Source organism: Musca autumnalis, unplaced genomic scaffold (assembly GCF_047663935.1).
Source record: "Musca autumnalis isolate F117 unplaced genomic scaffold, ASM4766393v1 scaffold_5, whole genome shotgun sequence".
NCBI lineage: Eukaryota > Metazoa > Arthropoda > Insecta > Diptera > Muscidae > Musca > Musca autumnalis.
Window position 1 is genome coordinate 59,099,516 of NW_027412088.1, and position 10,066 is coordinate 59,109,581.

The window sequence follows — 10,066 nt, forward strand, 5'->3', positions numbered from 1 at the left end:
TACAGGAAAGTGTGGGCTTCGACAGACTTCAGTGACTTAACGTCTTAACTTCAGCCGAATCCGTATTGGATTTAGATATAACGACGACCTCTTGTATGAGACAACATTTGTATGTAGTCCAGAATTACCTCTGAACAATTGTGTTTAATTTGATTCGTGTTTTCTAGAGATGGGCAATCTCGTTAAATTGAACGAGCCGGATCACTATTTTGTTCATGGACACTGGTAATGTCTTTGACAAAACTGCGTATACTTAATTTCACACGTTGGTTTTTATGATGTTACTCATTCGTCTTCGTTCAATTGAACTAGATTGCCCAACTCTAGTGATTTTCCTAATGATTTAAAAATAGTATATTTATATATTGCATATTCATTTGCACACTGTTAATTGAAAGATAATTGTTTTGTGGTTTATTAAAGGTGCTCTTAAATCGACTATATTGTTTTTGTGTATCCATAAATATGTACGTATGTATGTACATATATATACAAGCTATTGACTTTTGTATTGACATTTATAAGCACGAATACGATAAATATCTTATCTAACGTCTACTTTGCTATTAATATGAATTATTCTATTCTATGAAATCATCTCTTTTCTACATAAAACTATTACAGATTGTGTGTGGGTGTGTGCGTATGTTTCAGCATAATAAATTCGTATGTATGTATGTATAAACCACAAATCTGCTTTCACATAATACCTTAATATTATGACATTATGAATATACAAATACAGATAAATAGGTTTATCTACATTCATGCGTGTGTGTGCATTTGATGTGTATCTCTGGCTATGAATCTGAATCTGTGTATGCCATGAATATGTGATTATTTATAAATTCATTAACATAATCATCTGTAAGTTTTGTCGGTGGCATTTGGGAATATTAATTGAAATCTTATTTAAAACGTTTGCAAATCCAAAATATTTTGGTAATTTTTAAATGATTAAAGGTGAGGTAGTGTTTTGTGTTCGATATAATAAATATTTTATGAATGTATGTTTATGAAGTCACTCTATTTTATTTTTGGAATGAAAAAACGCTATGCTTTGCTGGGACAAACATAATTGCAGTTGTTGAAAAAAGTTAATTAATTTATATTTTATGTTTGGCAATTGAAATTGAAATCACTTGGGGTGTAAATGAAAGTCAAGACTATAGTTTGACAGTCACAATCATTATTTATGCCCTCAACCTTTTGGCTAGTAAAGCTACTTTGACGAGATCAAAAATGTGTTCCATCGAAATAATGGTTGGGATGAAACCGTTACTGGCAATTTGGATTCGATTTAGCCCTGTCCATCCGTAAAATCAATATATTATACATATATACACAAAGACTTAAACATTTGACTTTGTTTCTTTTCTTTATGTCACAGGCTCAGGGTATGTCTGTATTGACAAAACCTACATTTTTACCTGTTAGTTTCTCCAAGGCCTGTGTGTACATTCAGAAACAAATTGATTCTGTGCGATATTTGATAAACATAAAACTGAAAGTTAACCAAAACAAATGATATTGGAAACGGTGCACATTGGTTGACTGGTCGTTTCCCATAATGATATTAGGTCTAGTGTCACACTTTTAAAAACTAGATATTTTAATTTTTCGTCAAGATTGCCCCCAAATATCGTCCGATCTTCACAAAATTATTTCTTCATTATTTGATATTAAAAAAAAGGTTTTTCCACTCATAACAAAAAGATCAATTCGATTTCCGTATTTACTCAATGATATGGAACTTTCTTCGTCGGCTGGGGTAAGTTCAGTGGCGTCCAGGGTCTCCATAACAAAACAACTAAATTAATAGACAAAACAAGTAAAAAACCGTTAAGTTCGGCCGGGCCGAAATTTTCATACCCTCCACCATAAAATATTCTGAAATAATTAGTTTTCATTCCTGTCCCCAACTTTAAGTGGGTACGTTCAAATGTCAGATAATGTACATAAAATGTTTCATTCGGTAGGCCCTTTTTTATGGTGCCTATATTTAACTATGTATGTTGACAATTTTTGGTGGGCTAGAAATTGGGAGGTACCGTTATATAGGGGTTATAATAAAACATGGACCTATGTTGACAGTTTTTGATGGGAGCCTTTAATGTCAAATAACTCCTAATTCGGTTAAAAATTGTAGCTAGAATCCTCAAAATACCGAAAATCGGTACATAACGTGGGAACTTCAAATGTCATTAACAGCTAGTTCGGAGGTATGTGGGCTATACGAAAATATGAACTTAAGTGAACAATTTTTGTTGGCTTTTAAATTTCAAATTACAGAAATAAAAATAAAGCAAAGGTACGGAAAATCGGGAGGTTTGTTTTGGGGCTATTCCAAAACATGGACCTACGTTCGGTTAAACATTTTAAGTAAAATCCTCAAAGTACCGAATATCGGGAAGTATCGTTATATTAGGGCTATGCTGAAAATTGTTGATGCAGATGTGTGGTGACCACTACAACCTTCAAATGTCAAATTACAGTTAGTTCGGTTAAAAATTTTAGCTGAAATTGCCAATTACTGAAAATTGGGAGGTACAGTTATATGGGAGCTAACATGGACCTATGTTGACAATTTTTTTATGGAGAGGTGTTGTGACCACTAAGAACTTCAAATGTCAAATTACTGCTAGTTCGGTTTAATATTGTAGTTAAAATCATTAAATTACTGAAAATCGGGAGGTACTTTTATTTGGGAGCTTTATCAATACATCGACCTTTCTTGACAATTTTTGGTGGAGAGGTGTGGTGACCACTAAGAATTTCAAATGTCAAATGTTCAAATTACAGATAATTCGGTTAAAACTTGTAGGTAAAATTCTCAAAATACCGAAAATCCGTTATATGGGGATACCGAAATCCGTTATACCGAGGTACCGTTATATGGGGCTAAACCAAAACATGGACCTACGTTCATAATTATTTCGAATATAAGCTTTTTTGGTCACTAAATATCAAATTATAGCTAATTCGGCATAGAAATGTGAATTTAAACGTCAAAATACGTGAAATCGGGCGGTACCGTTATATGGGGGCTATACCAAAACGTGGACCTATGTCCACAACTTTTGTTATATAAATTTATTGACACTTAAGAACCCTAAATGTCAAATTATAGCTAAATCGGTCTGAAAATGTAGCTAAAAACAGCAAAATACCGTAAATCGGGGGGTACCGTTATATGGGGGCTATATAAAAACGTGGACCTATGTCCACAACTTTTGTTATATAAGTTTACTGACACTTAAGAACCCTAAATGTTAAATTATAGCTAAATCGGTCTGAAAATGTAGCTAAAAACTGCAAAATACCGTAAATCGGGGGTTACCGTTATATGGGGGCTATACCAAAACGTGGACCTATGTCCACAACTTTTGTTATATAAGTTTATTGACACTTAAGAACCCTAAATGTCAATTTATAGCTAAATCGGTCTGAAAATGTAGCTAAAAACGTAAAAATACCGTAAATCGGGTGGGTACCGTTATATGGGGGTTATACCAAAACGTGGACCTATGTCCACAACTTTTGTTATATAAGTTTATTGACACTTAAAAACCCTAAATGTCAAATTATAGCTAAATCGGTCTGAAAATGTAGCTAAAAACTGAAAAATACCGTAAATCGGGGGTTACCGTTATATGGGGGCTATACCAAAACGTGGACCTATGTCCACAACTTTTGTCATATAAGTTTATTGACACTTAAGAACCCTAAATGCCAAATTATAGCTAAATCGGTCTGAAAATGTAGCTAAAAACTGCAAAATACCGTAAATCGGGGGGTACTGTTATATGGGGGCTATATAAAAACGTGGATCTATGTCCACAAGTATTGTTATATAAGTTTATTGACACTTAAGAACCCTAAATGTCAAATTATAGCTAAATTGGTCTGAAAATTTAGCTAAAAACTGCAAAATACCGTAAATCGGGGGGTACCGTTATATGGGGGCTATACCAAAACGTGGACCTATGTCGACAACTTTTGTTATATAAGTTTATTGACACTTACGAACCCTAAATGTCAAATTATAGCTACATCGGTCTGCAAATGTAGCTAAAAACGTCAAAATACCGTAAATCGGGGGTACCGTTATATGGGGGCTATACCAAAACGTGGATCTATGTCCACAAGTTTTGTTATATAATTTTTTGACATTTAAGAACCCTAAATGTCAAATTATAGCTAAATCGGTCCGAAAATGTAGCTAAAAACGTCAAAATACCGCAAATCGGGTGGTACCTTTATATGGGGGCTATACCAAAACGTGGACCGATATAGCCCATCATCGAACTTGACCTGCCTGCAAACAAAAAACGCATTTTTCTAAAATTTCAGCGTCCTACCTCCATTTTTGTGGATGCTAGAGTGATTACCACAGACGGACGGACGGACGTGCGTGCACAGATCGACTCAGAATTTTACCCTGATCAAGAATATACATACAGTGCTGCTCAAAACATTTGCAACTGGAATGGCTAGTTCATATTTTATGTAGTTCTGAGGTAGTATGTGGATTTGAAATGCAAATATTTTTGTAGATTGATTGTTTATTGGATCCTTTTTAAAGATTTAAAAATTAATATGCAAAAATTGCACGTAATTTACAAAAAATATACAAAGCAATGCTTGAACTCACTTTTGGTTCTGCTCAAAACATTTGCAACTGAGAAAATTTGATTCAAAATCTGGAGAAATTATTTTTGTTTTGATAATATATTGTGAATTAAACATTTTATTTATTATCTGAAGACATCGTAAAGTAAACCAGTTAACTAAATAAATTAATATATCCTTTGGAATCCTGTGCTCTAAGGATAATTGTTAAATACCAAGGTTTTATTCGATATGTAATAGTCTAGAGTCCAGATTAGGGTCCCGGGACCTCCTATATGAATTTAGATTACTTAAGTTGATCGGGTCTGATAAGAACTTAACATTGTAGTTTCAGAATACGCAAAATCTTCCGAGTTGTAAGCACCTTCCATTTAAAATTGTTTCAAGAACACCGTGGATCTTCTATGGACGGAAGTCCTTCAAAGGGCTCTTCTATTAATAGAAGCCCCTTCAACATGGTCATTTATGGATAATAAAAGTCCCTGCAAGGGGGTCTTCAATAAATATAAGTAATTTTATAATGATATTTTATAGATATAAATATCTTCAACATGGTCATCTATGGATAGAAGTCCCTTTAAAGGGGTCCTTTTAAGGTCTTCTATAGTAGACAGAAGACCTTTTAAAGTATTCCCTAGTAGACGTTGGACCTATCAAAATTTTCTTTAGTACACAGAAGACCTTTTAAGATCTTCTATAGTAGGCAGAAGAACTTTTAATGTCTTTCTTAGTACACTTAGTAGACCTTTGAAGATCTTCTCTAGTAGAGAGAATAACTTTTAAGGTCTTCTGTAGTAAACTAAATACATTTTAAGGTATTCTATAGTTGAAAGAAGACCTTTTAAAGCCTTCCTTAGTACACAGAAGATCGCTGAAAGCCTTCTCTAGTAGACAGAATACCTTTTAAGGAACTCCCTGGTAGACAGAAGACCTCTTAAGATTTTCTATAGTAAACAGAAGACTTTGTAAGATCTTCCCTATTAAATATAGCCATAGCTCTATAGTAGACAGAAGACCTTTTAAATTTGTATATAGTACAAAGGAGAACTAATAAAATATTCTCTAACAGACAGAAGTCCTTTTAAGGTCTTATGCAGTAGGCATAAGCCTTATACAGTAGGCAGAATACCTTTTATACCCTCCACCATATGGAACGTATAATTAAATTTGTCATTCCGTTTGTAACACATCGAAATATTCGTCGGAGACCCTATAAAGTATATATATTATTGATCAGCATAATATTCTATGTCGATTTGACCAGTCCGTCTGTCCGTCCGTCCGTCTGTCTGTCTGTTGAAATCAAGATACAGCTCGCAATTTTAAAGATAGAGAGTCAAAATTTTGTACAGAAGTTTTTATTACTTGCAGGATGGTTCGTATTGAAAATGGAATATATCGGTCCACGTTTTGATATAGCCCCCATAGAACGGTACCTCCCGATTTTCGGTATTTTTAAGGTTTTAGCTCATTATCTTACCAAAATGGCTGAAATTTGGTACGTAGTCTTCTTTAGGGGTATAAAACTTTCCCCCAGAATTTTGTCGGTATCGGTCCATGCCTTCACATAGCCCCCATAGAACGGTACCTCCCGATTTTCGGTATTTTTAAGGTTTTAGCTTCATTATCCTACCAAAATGGCTGAAATTTGGTACGTAGTCTTCTTTAGGGGTATAAAACTTTCCCATAGAATTTTGTCGGTATCGGCCCCACACCTTCATATAGCCCCCATAGAACGGTACCCCCGATTTTCGGTATTTTGAAGGTTTTTGCTTCATTATCACACCGAAATGGCTTTGGTACTTAGTCTACGTTGGTGGTATAAAACTTTCCCCCAGAACTTTTTCGGTATAGGTCCACGCCTTCATATAGCCCCCATGGAAAAGTACCTCCCGATTTTTCGTATTTTGAAGGTTGTGTCTTCAATATTCCACCAAAATGCCTGAAATTTGGTATTTAGACTTCGTTGGGGATACTCAAACTTCCCCTTTAAATTTGTCGGCATAGGTCCACGCCTTCATATAGCCCCCATAGAAAAGTACCTCCCGATTTTTCGTATTTTGAAGGTTGTGTCTTCAATATTCCACCAAAATGCCTGAAATTTGGTATTTAGTCTTCAATGTGATATAAAACTGTTCACCAGAAATATGTCTGTAAAGGTCCACGCTTTCACATTGCCCCATTTCTGACTAAAATTCGTCGGTATAGGTCCACGTTTCGATATAGCCCCCATTGAACGGTACCTCCGGATTTTCATAATACTGAAGATATCCAAACGAAATGGCTGAAATTTGTTATTTCGTCTCCCAAGAGTTATAAAATATTCCAGAAGAGTATTATCAGTATATTCCCCATAGAAGCTTACTTTTTGATTTTAGGTATTTTTTAGTTTTAGCCACATTCTCTTGCCGAAATATAGGAAATTTGGTATTTAGTCTTCTTTGAGTCTAAAAATTTTCCGTCAGAAATTTGTCGGTATTGATCGACGTTTTGAAATAGCCCCCATAGAATGGTGCCTCACATTGTTTTACCGAAATTGCTGAAATTTAGTATTAAGTCTTCTTCATACACGAAAGGAAACTAATTATTCCATTTTACTTCAATACAACTTGTGGTGGAGGGTATAACAAGTTCGGCCCGGCCGAACTTAACGCCGTTCTTACTTGTTATTATTTTCGTTAGTACACAGAAAACCTTAAAAGTTCTTCCCTAGTATACAGAATGCCTTTTAAGCTCTTCTCTAGTAGACAGAAGATTTTTTATTTATGGTAGAAAGAAGACCTTTTAAGGTATCACATAATAGACGGAAGATGACTTTCTTTGGTGAAAAAAAAATCAAAACGATGCTCGAGCAGCCCCTAAACTGAACATAAACGACAATTTTGAACTTTTGTTGTCTAGATAATGGTAACTGCCAAATTAGATAGATTCATCGGTCACTTTAGAATGCGTTGCACAGTGGAATCGATTTTCCTGGCAAAACCCCCAATTTTTTGTCGTCAACGATTGTTAATTTCTATATGGGATTCGATAGTAAACATATTGAAACTAAGGAAACCAATAGGTTAGGTCAAAATATCTGAAGGTGTGGGCGTGGCGTGCTCCAAAAGACGATCATTATCTCGCAAATTTGGAAAATACGTCATTTTTACAAATTTCAGGAGGAAAAAAATAGCTAAATCTCAGAAACTATGACAGATATTGTGTTCAGTGTTTTTCTATTATGTAGGCAGGGTTGTTGTCTTTGAGAACCGTTTCAACAAATTACCGCAGCGTTTACACGAAGTGAGCACATATATACTTTTGTACCCATCCCTTTAGGTCCGTTTAACACTGTTTTATTTATTTATTTATTTTTTTTTTAAATTTCCCCGTTTCTCATATAAGAGGGGAATTTGAAAAGTTTGCGGCCTAAACAACACACAGCGTTGGCAGATGCCATTTCATATTTTTTGAAAGGTTTGACAGTTTTTGTTCTGAACGTACTCAGGACAGTTTGACATACGATCACGGTTGTGTTGTTTACAGTAACTTGAAAAAATCTATTTCTACGTGGATAATCACGGCAACAGTGCATCGATCAAATTAAATTTTTGTATGTCGATAAAGTTTGTGGCAGATAAAAATTAAGCGTGGCCGCATATATGGGTTTTCTCGTTGGTGCAAAGAAAATGTGAATAAATATGATCGCGGTGCTGCAACCAATGTTTATAAGATCGTCACATACGACGATCTATGCGTATGAACTCGAAACAAAACAGCAATCGTCCGTGTGGGTCTTCGAAGATGATCCAGATCCAACGAAAGTTTTTCATGGAAGAAACACTGTGAAACAAATGGTCACCTGTTTCTTTTGATATACTGACCATGTGGCTAGTATAGGGCTTAAGGAACGTAAGACGATTAAAAATGCGAAAAACGAACAAGAAAAGAGGAATCATAGTGCGGCACAACAATGTGAGCTCTCAAACATCGATTCAAATCAGCGCCTTTTTGACCGGACAAAACGTGGAATTGATGTGTCATCGGCCATACAGCTCTGACTTGGCACCCAATGACTTCATTTTATTCCCGAACATAGAAAATGGTGTGGAAGCTGCTGTTGAAGCTTTCAAAAATCATGTTTTGAAGGTGTCTCAAGCAAGCCACTGTAAAGAACAAAACACATGATTGTATGTCAAACTGTCCTGAGTATGTTTAGGCCAAAAACTGTCAAACTTTCAAAACAAAACAAGTAAGAATGGCGTTAAGTTCGGCCGGGCCGAGCTTGTTATACCATCCACCTCGAGTTGTATCGAAGTAAAATGGAACAGTTAGTTTCCTTTCGTTTACGAAGAAGACTAAATACCAAATTTCAGCAATTTCGGTAAAACAATGTGGCTAACCTTTAAAATACCGAAATTCGGGAGGTACCATTTTATGGGAGCTATATCAAAACATAGATCTATACCTACACATTTCTGGCGGAAAGTTTTTAGACTCAAAGAAGACTAAATACCAAGTTTTCTATATTTCGTTAAGATAATGTGGCTAAAACCTTCAAAATACCGAAAATTAAGAGGTACGCTTCTATAGGGATATATTTAGACGTAGACCTATACTGATTATTATCTTCTGGAATATTTTATAACCCCATGGAAGACTAAATAACAAATATCAGTCTTTCGGTGGGATATTGACGTCACAACATTCAGAATTATGAAAATCGGGAAGAACCGTTCTATAGGGCCTATATATAAGGGTGGGCCTATACCGACGAATTTCAGAGATTTCGGTAGGTTGTTGTGGCCACAATCTTCTGCGGGGGCTAAATGCAGGCTTTGACTTGTACCGACATATTTCTGGGGGAAAATTTTATACCACCAACGAAGACTAAATACCAAATTTCTGTCATTTCGCTGGGCTATTGTGGCCACAATCTTCAAAATACCGAAAATCGGGAGGTACCGTTCTCTGTGGGCTATATGCAGGCGTGGATCTGTACCGACAAATTTATGGGGGAAAGTTTTATACCACCAACGAAGACTAAGTACCAAATTTCAGCTATTTCTGTGGAATATTGAGGTCCCAACCTTCAAAATACCGAAAATCGGGAGGTACTGTTCTATGGTGGCTATATTAAGGCGTGGACATATACCGACAAATTTCATATGGAAAATTGTATACCCCCAACGAAGGCTAAATACCAAATGTTAGCCATTTTGGTGTGATAATGATGCTAAAAACTTCAAAATACCGAAAATCGGGTGGTACCGTTCTATGGGGGCTCTATTAAGGCATGGACCTGTACCGACAAATTTCTGGAGGAAAGTTTTATACCCCCAACGAGGATTAAATACCAAATTTCAGCCATTTCGGTGGATTAGTGTGGCCACAACCTTCAAAAAAAAAAAAAAAAAACCGAAAATCCGGAGGCTATATGAAGGCGTGGACC